The following is an 18,419-nucleotide window of genomic DNA, read 5'->3' as shown; positions in this document are numbered from 1 at the left end:
TTTGACCACACCGCATGGCTTGCAGGATCTTAGTTCCTTGACCGGGGATTGAATCCAGGCCACAGCAGTGAAAACATCAAGTCCTAACTATTGAACTGCCAGAGAACTCCATCAAAGAAACTATTTTTAAGGGAAGAAAATATGAGTAAAAAATTTATATCCAGCCAAACTGTCCTTCAAGTATAAAGATCATGAAAATTGAGAGTGTCAGTCTCTCAGTCATGTCTGACTCTTTGCAACCCCATGGACAGTAGCTTGCTAGACTGCTCTGTCCACAGAATGCTCCAAGCAAGAATACTGGAGTGGGTAGCCATTTCTTTCTCCAGGGTAAACCAGGGATTGAATCCAAGTCTCCTGCACTGCAGGCAGATTCTTTACCATCTGAGTCAACGGGGAGATTTTAGACAGTTATTAACACGCAAGAGCCTAAGAATGTTGATACTAGGAGTTTTTCCTAAGAGATATAATAGAAAATAAGCTGTAGACAACTACAAAGTAACTTCAGAAGAGTCAACCTAAGATTTTCTGTTTAGCATTAAATATATTTAACTAAGTTACCAATATTAGAAGATGTAGAAATTGTGACAAAGTAATATTAAGAAACACATGATCTGATCATGCAGAAATAACATAATAAAAAACTGAGAAGAGATAAAATCAATAAAAGATAAAGCATGCTGATTGACATAGGTATTATCAAGCTTGCTGCCTGATCACTTGAAGCTAACAAAGAGAGTAAGCTTAAGTTCATTTAACATCATGTATATTAAGTAAAAAACAACACTGTTATTAAAAAATATGGCTTCCCAGTTGGCACAGTGATAAAGAATTTGCCTGCCAAGTAGGAGATGCAGGAGATGCAGGTTCAATCCCTGTTTGGGAAGATCCTCTGAAGTAGGAAATGGCAACCCATTCAAGCATTCTTGCCTGGAAAATTTCATGGACATAGGAGCCTAGGGGGCTATAGTCCATGGGGTTACAAAGAGTAAGACACAGCTGAGCAACTAAGTACATACACTTTGTAAAATATACAAAATACAAAATCACAACAGAAATATAGCAATTAAACCAGAGGAACATTTTAAAGAGGTTATTTTTATCTAAAATATGTTAATAGATCTGAATATTGATATATAGACAACTTTATAGCAAAACCATAAAGATGGTTCAGTTCAGTTCAGTTCAGTCGCTTAGTCATGCCCAACTCTTTGCGACCCCATGAATCGCAGCACACCAGGCCTCCCTGTCCATCACCAACTCCCAGAGTTCACTCAGAGTCGCATCCATCGAGTCAGTGATGCCATCCAGCCATCTCATCCTCGGCCATCCCCTTCTCCTCCTGCCCTCAATCCCTCCCAGCATCAAAGTCTTCTCCAATGAGTCAACTCTTCATATGAGGTGGCCAAAGTACTGGAGTTTCAGCTTTAGCATCATTCCTTCCAAAGAAATCCCTGGGTTGATCTCCTTTAGAATGGACTGATTGCCCCTAATTTAATTTATACATTTAGAATTATTTTCACAAAATTATCTGCATGTTTATTTTCTAGAGATAAACAAATCATTATAAAGTTCATACGGAAAAATAACCAAGGTAAAAAATGGTAAGAAAGTATCAGAAAAACAAGAGAGTAATTTGAGGAACTTTGTTGTGTTGGCCATTAAAATATTTTTCAAGGAATCCTTATGCATTTCATATTATATAGGTGTTATGTATGTGATATACGATAAAGTGATATTATATTCAAAGTGAATTGAATAGTTTCTCCACAAAATTCATGTCTATGTGGAAACACAGTTCAGTTCAGTTCAGTTGCTCAGTCGTGTCCAGCTCTTTATGACTCCAGGCTTCTCTGTCCATCACCAACTCCTGGAGCTTACTTAAACTCATGACCATTGAGTTGGTAATGCCATCCTCCCAACTCGTCCTCTGTTGTCCCCTTCTCCACCCTCCTTCAATCTTTTCCAGCATCAGGGTCTTTTCAAAGGAGTCAGTTTTCACATCAGGTGGCCAACATATTAGAGTTTCAGCTTCAACATCAGTCCTTCCAATGAATATTCAGGACTGATTTCCTTGAGGATTGACTAGTTGGAACTCCTTGCAGTCCAAGGGACTCACAAGGGTCTTCTCCAACATCACAGCTCAAAAGCATCAATTCTTCAGCACTCAGCCTTCTTTCTACTCCAACTCTCACAACCATACTTGACTACTGGAAAAATCATAGCTGTGACTAGATGGACCTTTGTTGCAAAGTAATGTCTCTGCTTTTTAATATGCTGTCTAGGTTGGTCATAGCTTTTCTTCCAAGGAGCAAGCGTCTTTTAATTTCATGGCTACAGTCACCATCTACAGTGATTTTGAAGCCCCCAGAAATAAAGTATCTCATTGTGTCCCCATCTATTTGCCGTGAAGTGATGAGACCGGATGTCATGATTTTAGTTTTCTGAATGTTGAGTTATAAGCCAACTTTTTCAACTATCCTCTTCCACTTTTATCATAAGGCTCTTTAGTTCTTTTTCACTATCTGCCATCAGTTTAGTTCAGTTCTGTCGCTCAGTCATGTCTGACTCTTTGCGACCCCATGAATCGCAGCACGCCAGGCGTCACTGTCCATCACCATCTGACGGAGTTCACTCAGAGTCGCATCCATCGAGTCCGTGATGCCATCCAGCCGTCTCATCCTCTGTCTGTCGTCCCCTTCTCCTCCTGCCCCCAATGCTTCCCAGTATCAGAGTCTTTTCCAATGAGTCAATTTTTCTCATGAGGTGGCCAAAGTACTAGAGTTTCAGCTTTAGCATCATTCCTTCCAAAGAAATCCCAGGGCTGATCTCCTTCAGAATAGACTGGTTGGATCTCCTTGCAGTCCAAGGGACTCTCAAGAGTCTTCTCCAACACCACAGTTCAAAATCATCAATTCTTTGGCACTCAGCCTTCTTCACAGTCCAACTCTCACATCCATACATGACCACTGGAAAAACCATAGCCTTGACTAGATGGACCTTTGTTGTCAATGTCTCTGCTTTTGAATATGCTATCTAGGTTGGTCATAACTTTTCTTCCAAGGAGTAAGTGTCTTTTAATTTCATGGCTGCAGTTACCATTTGTAATGTTTTTGGAGCCCCCCAAAATAAACTCTGACACTGTTTCCACTGTTTCCCCATCTATTTCCCATGAAGTGATGGGACTGGATGCCATGATCTTCGTTTTCTGAATGTTGAGCTTTAAGCCAACTTTTTCACTCTCCACTTTCACTTTCATCAAGAGGCTTTTTAGTTCCTCTTCACTTTCTGCTATAATGGGGGTGTCATCTGCATATCTGAGGTGATTGATATTTCTCCCGGCAATCTTGATTCCAGCTTGTGTTTCTTCCAGTCCAGCGTTTCTCATGATGTACTCTGCATATAAGTTAAATAAGCAGGGTGGCAATATACAGCCTTCACGTACTCCTTTTCCTATTTGAAACCTGTTTGTTGTTCCATGTCCAGTTCTAACTGTTGCTTCCTGACCTGCATACAGATTTCTCAAGAGGCAGGTCTATACAGCCTTGACGTACTCCTTTCCCCAATTTGGAACCAGTCTGTTATTCCATGTCCGATTATAACTGATGCTTCCTGACCTCTATACAGATTTCAGGAGGCAGGTAAGTTGGTCTGGTATTCCCATCTCTTAAAGAATTTTTCATAGTTTGTTGTGATCCACACAGACAAAGGCTTTGGCACAGTCAATAAAGCAGAAGATGTTTTTCTGGAATTCTCATGCTTTTTTGATGATCCAACAGATGTTGCCAATTTGATCTCTGATTCCTCTGCCTTTTCTAAATCCAGCTTGAACATTTAGAAGTTCACAGTTCGTGTACTGTTAAAGCCTGGCTTGGAGAATTTTGAGCATTACTTTAGTAGCGTGTGAGATGAGAGCAATTGTGCGATAGCTTTCACATTCTTTGGCATTGCCTTTCTTTGGGATTGGGATGAAAACTGACCTTTTCCAGTCCTGTGGCCACTACTGAGTTTTCCAAATTTGCTGGCATATTGAGTGCAGCACTTCACAAAATCATCTTTTAGGATTTGAAATAGCTCCACTGGAATTCCATCACCTCCACCAGCTTTGTTCCTAGTGATGGTTCTTAAGGCCGACTTGACTTCACATTCCAGGATGTCTGGCTCTAAGTGAGTGATCACACCATCTCAGTTATCTGGGTCATGAAGATCTTTTTTGTATAGTTCCTCCGTGAATACACCACCTCTTTTTAACATCTTCTGCTTTTATTAGGTCCATACCATTTCTGTCCTCTATTGTGCCCATCTTTGCATGAAATGTTCCCTTGGTATCTCTAATTTTCTTAAAGAGATCTCTAGTCCTTCCCATTCTATCAGTTCAGTTCAGTTCAGTCACTCAGTCGTGTCTGACTCTGCGACCCCATGAATTGCAGAACGCCAGGCCTCCCTGTCCATCACCATCTCCCGGAGTTCAATAAAACTCACATCCATGGAGTCGGTGATGCCATCCAGGTATCTCATCCTCTGTCGTCCCCTTCTCCTCCTGCCTCCAATCCTTCCCAGCACCAGAGTCTTTTCCAATGAGTCAACTCTTCGCATGAGGTGGCCAAAGTGCTAGAGTTTCAGCTTTAGCATCATTCCCATTCTGTAGTTTTCCTCTATTTCTTTGCATTGATCACTGAGGAAGGCTTTCTTATCTCTCCTTGCTATTCTTTGGAAGCACAGAATGGAATCTTATTTGGAAATCGGGTCTTTGCAAATAAGATTTGCAGATGAAGATTTCATCTTAAGATGAAATCCATTGCCTTGGATTAGGGATGGGATCTAAATCCAATGACTAATGTCCTTATAGGAAAAGGAAAGAACACAGAACTATACAGAGAAGAACTTGTGGAAACAGAGGCAGAGATTAGAGTTATGCTGTCACAAATCAAGAAATGTCAGATGCCACCATCAGCTGGAAGAGGAAAGGAACAATTCTCTCTTCAAGAATTCAGAAGATCAAGGTCTTACTGACACTGTAATTTTGGACTTCTGGCCTCCAATCTACTGTTTTGTTATAGCCACCTAATACAGACTAATATAAGCAATGTGATTGAAACTGAGAATAAGGGGGAGAATCTGGTTAAGATGAGGCTTGAACAAAGATCCATCTGGTCAAGGCTATGGTTCTTCCAGTGGTCATGTATGGATGTCAGCACCAAAGAATTGATGCTTTTGAACTGTGATGTTGAAGACTCTTGAGAGTCCCTTGGACTGCAAGGAGCTCCAACCAGTCCATTCTAAAGAGATCAGTCCTGGGTGTTCATTGATAGGACTGATGTTGAAGCTGAAACTCCAATACTTTGGCCACCTGATGCAAAGAGCTGACTCATTTGAAAAGACCCTGGTGCTGGAAAAGATTGAGGGCAGGAGGAAAAGGGGGCGACAGGATGAGATGGTTGGATGGCATCACCGACTCAATGGACATGGGTTTGGGTGGACTCCGGGGGTTGGTGATGTACAGGAAGGCCTGGTGAGCGAAGGTTCATGGGGTCGCAGAGTCGGACACGGCTGAGTGTCTGAACTGAGGAGCAGGTAAATGACTCTCTACAGAAGATTTGCTGTTATACCAAGAGCAATGGAAAAAACTTTGGAAAGATTTTAAGAATGATACCATGATTAGATCTACATTTTTGAGAGAGACATTCTAACTGCAGAATAGAGATGGGCCAAAATGTAGAACTGTTAGGAGGTATTGCTGAAGTTCAGGAAAGAAAACCTAGCAGCTTAATTTAGGATGGTGGTGGAAAATATGGAGAGAAATGACCAGCAGCAGAAGATATTTAGGAGGTAAAATATAGAGAACTTAGTAATGAACTGGAGTTTTTATATAATAATGAGTGAAAGAGCCAAATGTAAAATTATAGATTCAGTTTGATGTAACTAAAACTGAAACATAGGGTGGAAACAAAAATTATAGATAATATTCTCATTTTTCTACTTTCCAAGATAATAAAAATATGTTAATATTATAGTTTTATTTAAATAAAAAATATTTTAGTATAACTGCCACATAATTTCCACAAGGATCACTCCTCAAGGGTAATTGAAATGTAACTGTAGATTTTGCTAAGATTTTGTGTAAAAATTAGTACAATCTAGAGAGGCCTGGCAGTAAAAATTACCTCTGGCATTAAATATGCCACATAGAGTTTAGGATAAAAGGGGTGTTCCAGCACAAGAAGATCCACACAGAGCTGAAATCATCATTAACAAGGCTCCCCTGGTTCATTTTCCTGAAAGAGGTTTTTTAATACACAAGCAGGCAATTATACCTCTTTTACCTGAGACAAATTTTCCAAACCCTGTGAGGTTTTGATACATTTTATCATCTATAAAATGAGAGGGGTTCTAACAGTATTTTTGACCATTGAATAACAAGTGAGTTAAGGCAACCCACACCCCACACACAGTTAAACATCCATATACTGCCATCTCTGCCTCGAAAACAAAGGAATTAATAAATGACTTACCCAAGGGCAGGAAGCTGAAACAGTTTGGATAGAATCAGAACTTAAACTCTAGCTCTTTTGATTCCACATATTGTGATTTCTAATCGAACGCAAACTTTCCCTACCCTATTTACAGATTTGCAAAATTAAAATTTATTGAAAAAAAAATCCAGGAATAAGTAGATCTGTGCTGCTCAAACTCATGTTGGTCAAGGGTTAACTGTGCTTTCTCAGTAGAAATATTGTGAGGACACAATAAGATAAAGCAGAAAGAGTCCTTTGAACCATGTCTGTTGGATTCTAAGTGCTCAGACTGGTAGTGTGGTAGTGGTGATGGACAAGAAATTAGTAGCAGTAGAAGCAGTAGTATTAACTTCCCTCCACACTTATATTTTTTAATGACTGGTATATACTTCAAGTAAAATAGTTTCCCCCTTATTTAGTAATGAAACCTAGGTTTACATTGAGAGAAATTGTTCATGTTGCATGGGAGAGAAAATCAGTTGACTGGGATTTTAGAAATAGATATTTGTTTAATTGAGTGTAAATCTGCAGTTCCAAAAATGATTGCTTAGGTAAGATGTGCAATATTTGGTACTCACAGAAGAATCTGCTAAGATGTCATCTCATTTTTTTTTAATGAGAAAACTTTTTTAAGCCCATGGGACAATTTGGGAAACAGACCAAAAAAGCTAAACCCTTCGGAAATGTTGTCCAAGTCATCTAGAAAGCCTTTCTAGATGTCAAAGGTAAAAGAGGTAGATAGAGTGACTTGATTGAGAGAATTGATCAAAGTGATCAAATTGATCAAATTGGTTGAACCCAGGTCTCCACATTGTGGGCAGATTCTTTACCAGCTGAGCCACAAGGGAAGCCCTGATCATAGTGATTCCTTCATGCAATACCAAGGCACCAAATAGGTGGGCATTATTTTTTTCTAAGTTATAGTCATGAGATAACTTGCAATAAAAATAAAGGTGTACTTTCCAAACAAATGATGTTTTATCTTCCTGGTTGGTGATCCAATAATGGACACATCAAAAACTGTTTCTCAAAAGTGCATTTTGGATGAAAGGAAGGATTTAGTAGCAAAGTTCTGGCTTTATCTGCTCCACCTCCAACTGAGCATAGGAGCAGGAACATGTCACTCAATAAATCTGAGCCTTAGCATCCACATGTGCAAAATGAACATCATTCACAAGGTTGTTGTAAGACGGTTTAAGAAGCTAGAATATTGTAAAGACTTCGTTTGTTGCCTAGTGCATTGTATGAGTTTATGAAATGCAGGTTTCCTTCCCCCATTCTTACTTCTGTAACTATTATTAGAACATTTTGTCAGAGGCATGTGTATCAACTCTACAGGGGGATAAAACATACAGTTTCAGATTCTTCTCAGTCTTCAATTTTCTCTTCACATAGATGCAAGAACAGGAGCTAAATGATTATTTTAAAAAGATAATTATTCAATTGGGATATACTTTGTAAGAAGACATGATTTGGAAACATACAGAAAGCAGATTTGATTGACATCTGATGAATACGCTAAATCTAAAATTAAAACTCTAATAAGGCATTTCCAAGTTCAATGTTTTGTTACTTTGTCCCTTTATTCTGTATTCAATTTAGCTGGAAACCTCTTCTGATGTCTATTCAGGGAAAACATTTTGAAAGGAGTATTTTAATGAGATAATTTGCGTTCCCAGTGTATTGCTGAGTGACAGATTATGGAAATCATAGATGAATATTGTTGAAATTGAGAATATAAAAATAAGCTTATCAGTGTCTCACATTCAGTATGAACTAGTGAGTTCCCCAAAGTGTACCCCAAATATCAAACTTAAAAAAAATACACACACACACACAAAATGTAAATCATGATCCTTGCCATTTAACAAGAAATTTTAAAGATGTTGTCCCATAGTCTTATTCCTCAAACATTTCTTGCTTCCAGATTTCTTCAATAAAATTGAAGTAAGCAGACAAAATATTTTCCTCAGTTTTACAGTGGTAACAATGTTTGTTCATTTCAGATAGTTTTTACACAATTTATCAAGGCTTTCTGTGTCTAAATATATATATATATATATCTGGTTAAGAAGTTGTTGAGCCATAATCTATGTAACTTAAAAAATATTTAATCTACAAATTTAGTTTATCTTATAATGTTCTAGTGCCTGAAAAAATACTGATAAATGAGGACCTTCCATTGTTCCAAATGTCAAGTATAAAATGCCGTCTTTCTATGCTTGCATTTCGTATTGATTCTTCAAATGGAAAAAGAATCTGTAATAAACACAGGGGAATAGAGAAGGCTTTTAGACTCAGCAGCAGACTCAAGGAAAGAGGGCAGGCCAGCAGTGGTTTTAACCTGCCTGGAAATTACTGTGTAACGTGAAGGGCTGGGAGTCTACAATTTGTTAGTAAATTCAATTCTTATCATGAAAGCAGTCAAATCACTGATACGCTAAGCTAATTTTGTTGTTGTTGACGTTGTTTTTAACAGTTTATAATCTAGCGGTATAGGATCTGATGGTAAATAGTTCAAGTCATTTTTAATAAGTTCTGATCTCAGATGATCAGCAGCCCTTTTTTCTCCCTTGTACCCTTAGATCTGCCCTACAAATGCTATCAGCTTGGAGAAACAACTCCACTCTGTGCAGTGTGGACAAAGAAGATGGTCTTGGGCTACTGCTATGAGAGAGGAGTCTCTTTTCTTAAAAAGGGCAGGTGGGAGATTACACTAATTGAATCATTTATTGGTTGTGTCTTTTTAAATGCTTTTCTACTTGAGGGGTCATAATCTATATTAACACCTTTGACCTTAGCAACACAATCTTTCAAATCAAAGAGCTTTCCCCACAGGTCTTCAAGGACTCAGCTCACTAAATAGGTAATAAGCAAGGTGAATAGTGACAGTCTAGTGGATTATGCTTTATCAGAACTGAAAGAAAGGGAAATAAAAAAGGGGGAATCAGTATTCATGGTCAGTTATGAAATGTCTCTCACATGCCTTTTCTAAGACTGAATCGTTCATCTCTGTTCCATTTGAATTAGAATGCTGATGTGTTTTGTTCGAATAAGTCGATGCATCTGTGATTGTTAACCAGTCAAATGTATTCTGAAAAGAGAAACTAACAGTATATTGTGCTATGCAAACACTCTCCCTAAACCTTCCCAACACCGCACATGCCTGCCAGAAACATGTGAAACTAGAGGTTTAAAGAACAGATGAGATTAAAAACAGGGGCCACTGAGAATGTTTAGATAACTTTTTGACAAGGCTACATGTTAGAATCTTGATTTCCTTAAAAACAGTGTTTTCTAAATTTAATATATTATTTGTCTCTATCTTCTACATTGTTTTCAATCCAGTTATTTCATAGTTCCTTCTCTCCTACCTCTTCTTTATCATGCTTCATTGCAAGACTTACCTTGCTCTATGTCCTGAAATTACTTTGAATATATCAGTTATTTTTTTCAAATTTGATCAAATTATTTTAATACCCAATCAGGTAATAGTAATACTTTAGTTGCTAAGTTGTGTCCAGCTCTTGCAACCTGAGAGACTGCAGCCTTCCAGGCTCCTCTGTCCGTAGGATTCTCCAGGCAAGAATACTGGAGTTGGTTGCCATGTCCTTCTTCAGGGGATCTTTCCAACCCAGAAATCGAACCCAAGTCTCCTTCAATTGCAGGCTCATTCTTTACTGACTGAGCTAGGAGGGAAGCCCATCAAGAAGAATGAAAAAGGTGAAACAATATCTATGATTTAGTGTGTTCATATTGTGTGCAATTCAGGTGTTGAATTAAGCACCTTACAAATTTCAAAAAAACAGTAGTTGCTGAATCAGATAGTAAGACAAATTTTTAAGCTCCAGTAGTTCTAATAGTAGCTTGTCAGAGTCAGTCACATGCACATATGGAATAGATTTCAATTTAGGTGATGTTAAGAAGCCTCATACCTACATGCTTTCTCCCTAGAAGACCCTGAAAATTTACTAATCCATTCTTTAGATTCTGTTATTATTTCTTATGAACATTTTAAGCAGAATAATTCTCCCAAGTTCTACTCCCTAAGGTAATTTAACTTTTCTTCTTTTTGTTAAATCCCCCTACTTTTCCTTTCATGATATGCTCTTTGTCTTTCTACTATTTTTCATCTCCTATAGGGTAAAGTCCTATAAGAACTATTGAGAAGTCCCATAACCTTCTGCTTATATTGAAAGATCCTACCTCACTATGCCACATTCAAATTCTTTTTCCACAATGAAAACATTCAGATCTCACAGGGGAAATATTACCTTTGCTTTGCTGCAACATGTGAAATTGATTTAGAAGTATTATCCTATGAATTCATTGTAGGAGGATGTCAATGCTCAGGAAAAAAAAAATAGAATTGATATTAAAGATCTAGAAGTCAACTTAACCCAGAAAGAGGAAGAATGAATGTCATCCAAGTTAAAAAAAAAAAAAAACTGGAAAAGGACATTCTAGCGCCTGTTTAAAACACAGGCATTTCTGATGGTATACATCAGAAGCTCTAATGGGAAGGAGGAATTGGAAGGTGCTAGTGGAATACTTCTGTGCCTGAAAGGAGGGAACATAGGGCTGGAGGATTTGAATTTGAGAGGAATTTACTATTTAGATATCTGATTTTATAACTTTATGTTTTATTCTAGGCAACTGGGCTGCCAATATGGAAACCATTACAAAATGGTCAACTCTAATCCCTTTCTTGATACAAGAAGAGACTGGGAAGTAATTCAAGAATTTCATGGCAGGCTCTATATGAACCACATTCTTCTTTACAGAAAATGTTCAGGGTCCTTACTTTACCATCAGGTAATTATGAGAATGTGATCTATGATGTCCCTTATAAAAATTAGCCACGTGTCAGGGTCCAGACCACATCTGATCAACTCTCTCAGACTAGCCTGTCAGGCCAGTTTTAAACACAGATCATACTCTCAAGAGGACTCTGATGTGACCCTGAGACTTTTAATCAGGCACCAGATCAGTGTTCCAGTAGTGCTCATAAGCTTTTAGAACCTGACTTTCCCCCCTTTTTTTTTCTTTCTGGGTTCCTGACATGGTTTCTGTTTATTTCATGTTTTATTTTGTCTGGGCATGCCCATTCCCAGGTGCCTGAGATGCTGTTGATGCGCCTTGCCTTCCTAGGTGTTGTGGGGACAGCCTATCCCCACAATGCCGAGTCCCTCTGCTCTCCATCTGTTTCACATTGCTGGCCAGACACCCAGATCCCTTGTAATGTATTTCATAGGAGAGTTCAGGGCCAGGAAAAGACTTCTTGGAGATAGGGATTTCTGAATCTTATGTGCAGTGTGGAGACTAGAGTTTTGGGATAGCAAAGAGGAGGGCATGGATCCTAAATCAGCACTCCAGAAAGACAACAAAAGAGAACACATATGCTATTTCTAAAAGGAGGAAACATGGACATCGGAGTACCCAGCCCCATAAATAACTGTCCAGAGAGGAGATGGGTCTGAGTGGGCTGCTCTGATAAGCATAAAAGACATATTGATAGTTACTTGGGGTATCTCACAATCATTGCTAGAGGATGTCACTTTCCTCCCTACCAAAAATACAGGTGGCACTGCATAAAACACTGTCATTTTGGGGTGTAGAGACAAGCCCAAAGCATAACAAAGCTTGAATATCTCACTAGCCAGCTAGATAAGGGCTTAGAATAGAAATACTGTTACCACAAACAATGAAAAAAAAAATACAATGTCTCTTGCAAAACCAAGTTTCTAACCTGAGATCCATATGTATGTATGTGCTAGTCACTCAGTCATGTCCAACTCTTTGTGACCCATGGACTGCAGCCTGCCAAGCTCCGTTTTCCATAGAATTTCCCAGGCAAGAATATTGGAGTGAGTTGTCATCCCCTTTTCCAGGGGATCATCCCAACCCAGGGATCAAACCCAGGTTTCCCACATTTCAGGCAGATTCTTTACCATCTGAGCCACCAGAGAAGCCCATAGCTGGTTGGAATCTATGCCAAACTGACTAAGAAATGGAAAATCATCACTGTGTAACTTCTCTAACTAGTATAGATTGTTCCCAAAGATTTTTGCACCATACTTATAGATTATTGCTAACATCGATGGACAACCATTCTTCTCTGCTACAGAAACCACTGTACTAGAGGGATTTGGAGGGAGGTTGATATTGCTAAAGAGATGAGAGACAAAAAACTCTGAAAAGTCAAACAACTTGTATAAGACATGAAGATACTGATCAATGGAGAGGGATAACAGAAACCCAGATGAAGGGCCCAACTTCCAAAAGTTCACCTAAAATCTGAAAGAAATCATATAGGCAGCATGTGCTCTAAGTAGTTAATATTTCTTTTAGCATTTTCATAAAAATCAAATGCAAAATAAACAAAAATTTTTAAATGAATGAGAAAATACCTGGGTACGCCTACAAGCAATCTCATGTCAAATGTTTAAGGAATGATGGAGCTTTTGCTATGATTTCAACATAGAATGTGTTAGAGATTATGTAATAAATCTATCATGATTTAGCCTTAATGCATCAAGGGCAAGATATTTTTCTCATTTGTTTTAGCTCTTTGGTGTGTCTGTGGGATATCAGACTTTAGCACTAGAATATTTATAATTTTCTAGAGAAATATTAAATTCTCAAAGTCAACCCAACGTTCCTATTTTTTTAAATGCAAGCATACATTATGTATTATACCACAAGTACTCTAGAAAATCAATGCTATCAGCAGGGGAGAAACCAAGAAATAGTGAAGAAAAATTGAAATAATAAAGATAATTTACTAGTGACACTGTCTGTAGAACAATTTTAGGTTTACTTTCTCAAAGTATAATTTAAATTCTCCATATTTCTGGGTAGAATTTTGAGACCTAACCTAGGAATTCCATCAAAAGATTAAGTGTTATGCCAATAACACTTAATTTGGCAACTTCATTGGCATTTCCTCAGAATCAACCTTTTATGAATTTGAGACAATCTTGGAAGAAGCATAGGCTCATCCTTGTCTGAATGGAAAAGAAATGCTGATAGATTGTTAGTGGAGGTCAATAAGCAGCCAGATATGAAAATCAATAAAACTGTGTATTTATGTAAGAGAGGTTTATTGAACAGAAAAGTGCAAGATTAACAGTAAGGTTCTATCAAGAGAGGCTTGTGTTCAAGTTAGAGTTCTGAGAAGTCTTCTCTCACATCATGCTCAGAAATAACTGTGGTAATATTCAGGAAAGCAGATGGAATTTGGCACCATTTCAAAGACTGCAGATTGGATGCTATGTATTTAAACTACATGTAATTGAGAAATTATGAATGAGTCTTTGAGATAGAAAATGTCAAGCATTTCCTGTTATGCTGCAATTGGTTTGATTTATAATGACTTTATGAATAGTAAAATAAAAGGAAATGTATGTACTAAAATATTAGAGCAGAATAGGAAGAGATCAGCGAAGTGCTCGATTATAAAGAAAGCCATTGCTTTTTGAATGGAAAGTGATTGACATTCAATTAAGAGACAAAAGTAATAAATAAGTTTGCCCTTTTATTACCATTCCATCAAAATGCAAAAAGCTTTGTGATAGGCCAAAAGACCAATAGACAGCAATGCACAATAAATAATACAGGGCAAAGCCAAGCTTGCAAATAGGGAAGAAAAAGCCTAATTATAATTTTTCTCCATTGTTCCAAAGTCAAACTTTTTGTTTCCTGATATATCTACAGGTAGTTTATTTTGCTTCTGACTATATGGTAATAACATCTTGCCCCAGGCATAGTTGGATATTTAACCAATGTTTCTCTGGAGACTCAGTAGGGAAACCACTAGTGAAAACAGTGGAACGGAGGATTTAACATGTAGACTAAAAACTCAAGGACTGCAGCTTTGTGTGAATGCTGGTTTTTCGAGGCAGTAATTGCACTAAACAACACAAAGGCTTTTAGGCTTATACAGTGATTGAGTCAATGACTCAACCCACTTTGTATTTACATATCATGTTCTCTTAAGTCATTTATCTCATAATTACCACATGCCAGGACTCAAAAGCTTCTGCTGTTTAATGAAAACAATTGCAAATGAAACCTCACTGCTATAAAATTTGCCAGAACTTGGCATCCGTCTCAGGAAGCACTTTTGTGTCAGTTTCCCCTTCAAATCCCTGGTTCTGAATGACTTGAGTAAATAATGTTGTTTTCCTGCTCTTTCATTACTGGTAAATGTTATCCCATATCTAGCAATATAATCATGGATTCTCTCCCAATCCTGGGTAAATTCTAACTGTTCAAAAGATTTAGAAATGTCTCAAGCTGTCAACCCACTTCTAGTTAGTTTTTTGTCTGGTTTTCCAAAGCTTTGAGGAGACTTTGAAAAAGATATTTAATGATACCTGCTCCTCTAGGCCCAGTTTCTTTCAGAAGCAGTTCCTAATATAGGAAACAGATAAACTCCAGAGAGATCTACTCCTCAGCCCTCTGTTTTATCAACACTGACATAGAGTTAGTTGCTATATAAAATCAGTATTTAAATTGCACTTGAAACATAGAAAAAATGGCCCCCAGATGCCACAGATAAAAATATACAAAAATTATTTTTAGAGAAAACTTGTGTGCCTTTAGCGCATAAAGAGCTTTTCTGGATTTAGTAAGGAGAGACTTTACTCAAAAGAATAACTATAAGGGGAATAAGAAGAGGAGGACTATGACAACAGGAAGAAGTTGTGGTCATAAGATCTGTTTCAAGAATCTCAAGAGTTAGGCAGGAAGGACTTTTCTGTTATAGAGAGGAGTCATCAAGGTTTAGGGCAGGATGTGAGGAAGTGGGCTGACTGACAGGTGGTAGGATCAGACAGAAGATCAGAGGAAGTTTCACACTGAGGCCAGTCTACTTTTCTATTTTCTGGAGGGACTCTTGAGAAGGATTCTGTGCTGGATCAGGCTTGTACATGCATGCATGCTAAGTTGCTTCATTCATGTCTGACTCTGTGCATCGCTATGAACTGAAGCCTGCCAGGCTCTTCTGTTCATGGGATTCCCTAGGCAAGGATACTGGAGTGGGTTGCCATGCCCTTCTCCAGGGGATCTTTCTGACCCAGGGATCAAACCCGTGTCTCTTGCATCTCCTGCATTGGCAGGTGAGTTCTTTACCACTAATGCCACCTGGCTCAGGATAGGAAAGAGTTCAGGGATTTAGGGGAAGAAGACAATCCTACGTCAAATTTGGTTAGCAAAACTTTGTTCCTTTTAATTAAGGGAGAAACAAGTAGTTCAGCCAATTGTTTTAACCTAGCAAACAATTAGTTGCCCTGAGCTTCAGCCTGGCCTTATCAAAGGTAAACAAAGGAGGCATCCCAGAACATTATCTAAGTTTATATCTGAATGATTGGCTGGTTCTTTGTGGTAAATGTTTTTTCAGAATAAACAAGGTTAAGGGGATTCCTTTCAACTTCACTGTTTATCAGAATTTGTTTCAGAAAAATTCAAGCTCAGGGAAAATTCAACAAAGTGTTTTGTGTGTGTGCGTGTGTGTGTGCGTGTGTGTGTGTGTGTGTGTGTGTGTGTGATGACACCACCCTTATGGCAGAAAGTGAAGAGGAACTAAAAAGCCTCTTGATGAAAGTGAAAGTGGAGAGTTAAAAAGTTGGCTTAAAGCTCAACATTCAGAAAATGAAGATCATGGCATTTGGTCCCATCACTCCATGGGAAATAGATGGGGAAACAGTGGAAAAAAATCACTGCAGATGGTGACTGCAGCCATGAAATTAAAAGAGGCTTCTCCTTGGAAGAAAAGTTATGACCAACCTAGATAGCATATTCAAAAGCAGAGACATTACTTTGCCGACTAAGGTCCGTCTAGTCAAGGCTATGGCTTTCCTATGGTCATGTATGGATGTGAAATTTGGACTGTGAAGAAGGCTGAGCATCGAAGAATTGATGCTTTTGAACTGTGGTGTTGGAGAAGACTCTTGAGAGTCCCTTGGACTGCAAGGAGATCCAACCAGTCCATTCTAAAGGAGATCAGCCCTGGGATTTCTTTGGAAGGAATGATGCTAAAGCTGAAACTCCAGTACTTTGGCCACCTCATGCGAAGAGTTGACTCATTGGAAAAGACTCTGCTGCTGGGAGGGATTGGAGGCAGGAGGAGAAGGGGATGACAGAGGATGAGATGGCTGGATGGCATCACTGACTCGATGGACGTGAGTCTGAGTGAACTCCGAGAGTTGGTGATGGACAGGGAAGCCTGGCATGCTGTGACTCATGGGGTTGCAAAGAGTTGGACACGACTGAGCAACTGAACTGAATATGTAGTTTCGGAGAAGGCTTTGGCACCCCACTCTGGTACTCTTGCCTGGAAAATCCCATAGACAGAGGAGCCTGGTAGGCTACAGTCCATGGGGTCACGAAGAGTCGGACATGACTGAGCGACTTCACTTTCACTTTTTACTTTCATGCATTGGAGAAGGAAATGGCAACTCACTCCAATGTTCTTGCCTGGAGGATCCCAGGGATGGAGGAGCCTGGTGGGCTGCTGTCTACGGGGTCGCACAGATTTGGGCACGACTGAAGTGACTTAGCAGTAGCAGCAGTGTGTTGAAACACTTTATGGACATAAGAATTTTATGGACATTTCATGGACATATGCTCTTTTTGGATTCCCAGTCTCTATATAAGAGATTTTCAGTGTTTTGCAAGGTCAAGGGTAAGGTTTTTGATCTATGAGCAAAGTGATGAACCTCTTGTATACTCCCAACTCCATTTCTGCCTTAGTCTAGAAATGTTAATGGGCAAAAAACTGGCTGTAGGACTAGAAAAGAAATGATATGTTCCCCAGCAGTCTTAATAACTTAACCATTTTAACATTTGTGCAATTATGTTTTAGACATATGAAGAGTGGAAGGAGCCTTGTGATTGCTAATTAAGATCATAGACCACCACAAAGGTTGGTTCTTTAAAAGAAGTGTGAATTGATTTTGCATGAACCCAGCCAGTTTAAATTGACATAGGAAACCACTTCTGCAGACCCTTTGACTTCTTACTCGGGCACACCTTCATCATCATGGCCACACTGCCATGTTAAATAATTGAGGTTATTTGTTGTGGTTACTGGTGTCATATTTGTTTCTCTCATCCCCTAGTTTCATACTGATCTGAACTCTCCAGAGAACATAAGGAAAATTAAAAGTACCCAGTTGACCTTAATGGATTCCTGCACTCCTTCCTGCTTGAATAAAGGCCATTTGTGTACCTCAAGAGTCTAACATAACTAGAGATGGTACAGTAACTGTAGGATCTGGGAAAGGACAGTGAAGGCTCTGAACAAAGCAGCCCAACTCTTAGCATTCATCCTTTGCTACACAATTTCCTGTAATGACCAAAGTTTTATAGGTGATTTATTGACAAATATCTTTCAAAATAATGTTGTTGAACTTATCCATTAACTTAATCCTATGTATTTTTCCAAGTGAATGAATAGTAGTTTCTGCAAAGTCAGAATTTATTCTTCCATACATCTGTCAGTGATGGGGTAGCCAAAAACAAACAAGCAAAACAGTCCCTAGGTTTGGGACAGTGGATAAATCATTCTTTCCTTGCTCACTGCTAAAGATGATTATGTCTCTGATAAATAATTTTGATCCCTTAAAGATAAGACCTGACTTCCTCAGGGCCAGAGAATAGGAGTTTTTCTGTTTCCAGCTGTTCTCCTTCTTACATCTCTCATTCTGCCCCTTCAAATCCACATCCCAAGGGACTGAATAAATTAACAAATGCCATAGGCTTAAATACCCACCAGCACCTCCCTGGAGTGCTTGGAGGACCACCCAGGCAAGGTGATTATGGGAGGTTTTATTGGTGTCTCATGGACCCTACAGACAAAAGGTGAAATGGTAACATGGGACTTAGAAATTCAGAGCTGCTGCT

The sequence above is a fragment of the Ovis canadensis genome, chromosome 1 (assembly GCF_042477335.2).
Source record: "Ovis canadensis isolate MfBH-ARS-UI-01 breed Bighorn chromosome 1, ARS-UI_OviCan_v2, whole genome shotgun sequence".
NCBI lineage: Eukaryota > Metazoa > Chordata > Mammalia > Artiodactyla > Bovidae > Ovis > Ovis canadensis.
This window is presented reverse-complemented; position numbering follows the sequence as displayed.